A 1,672-nucleotide genomic window follows, 5' to 3' on the forward strand; every position below is an offset into this window, starting at 1 on the left:
GTTATCGTGTGTGTCGTCGACCGCTGTGGTGTAGTGGTAAGCAGTGCTCGCTTTCACACATCAGCACCTGGCTTCAAGCCCAGGTCGAAGCAACATCCCAAAAAATATAGAAAACGGTTTTTTCTTAACAGCGGTCGTCCCTCGGCAGGCAATAGCAAACCTCCGAGTGTATTTCTGCCATGAAAAACAGCTTCTCATAAAAATACAATCGCCGTTCGGAGTCGGCGTAAAACTGTAGGTCCCTCCGCTTTGTGTGACAACATCAAGGCGCACGCCACAAGTCGGAGGAGAAGCTCGGTCAAACACTAACATATGTGTAAGCGCCAAACTATTATTATTATATTATTATCGTGTGCACAGACGGACGGACGGACGGATCACCGGACAGTCACCGCTTAATCGGTTTCTCTTTCCATTCTGATCATTTATGTATACATTTGTCTATATCTATCTCGATTCGTTTTGCCTGTTACACACAACCGTTATGTGAACAAAGTTATAATACCCTTGTGCACAAGTGCGCTCGGGTATAAAAATTATACTATTTATTATTCTAAGACAAGGCGTTCATTCCCAGGGATCTACTAATCGTACAGAGACAAGTGATGTATCAAATTAAAGTTTTCGATTTGAGACTTTGCACGAACATTCCGGATTTAAAAATCATAAGACCACTTTTGAAATATTTGCATGGAAAAATTTTTAAAGTTTTACATTAAACAAAGCGTTCATTTCTATAGGCAGCAATTGCGGAGCGCTCTGAATATGGATGAAAAAGGACGCCCACAGCAACATCTTGAATGGGTGTTTTCGGAGCGCTTCGAATATAGAGTAAGAAGGAAGTCAAAGTGTTTTTTTTTTATCTTCTTTTTTTTTTACTGAATAATATGTAAATCATTTTTTAATTTAGCGTTTTTTTTTCCATAAATAGAAATGGCACGTTTAATAATATAACGAAGTATTTCAAAATTTTAATTTTGTTGGAAAACGCAATCAAAATTTTATCATTTCATATAGTTGGTATACAACAAGTAATTTTTAGCAAAAAAAAACCGACTTCAACTCCCATATAAAAAATATATATATATATATATATCTCATGATCCACTGATCGGATCTCAACCAGATTAGTATGTGACCACCTCTGAGAGTGTCTCAGAAAAATTTATCGAAATCGGTTGACGTGTCCAAAGTTATGCGGTAACATACATAAAAAAAAAAAAAAATAAATACTCCTACGAACTGATAACCTCCTCCTTTTTTGGAAGTCGGTTAAAAAGACGGATGGAAAGGCACATATCTTTGCCATATTCGGGAAATATGGTTATCTGTTGGGCTGAACATATTCTACTTATCAAGCTTATTAATTGCATAATAAAATCTCCAAAAACGTATATTTTGAGTTACACCACTATACTAGTAAACGTGCGAAATGATGAAAACACTTTAATACTTATTAATTATAAACCGAGTTACGGACATTTTGAAAACCGGTTGTTTCGGTCTATTATCGGACTCCGCTGGTATGCTGGGCACAATAGTTTTGGGCAATTAGTTTATTTGTTTTAAATTTTACTTATGTATGTACATATATGATTTTAAAATGCTGGAAAACTTAAAAAAATCATTGCCGACTAACTGTTTTAAATAAATGTGAGATTATTTCTAATTT

The sequence above is a fragment of the Rhagoletis pomonella genome, unplaced genomic scaffold (genome assembly GCF_013731165.1).
Source record: "Rhagoletis pomonella isolate Grant_MI unplaced genomic scaffold, Rhpom_1.0 Rhpom_scaffold_00556, whole genome shotgun sequence".
Lineage (NCBI taxonomy): Eukaryota > Metazoa > Arthropoda > Insecta > Diptera > Tephritidae > Rhagoletis > Rhagoletis pomonella.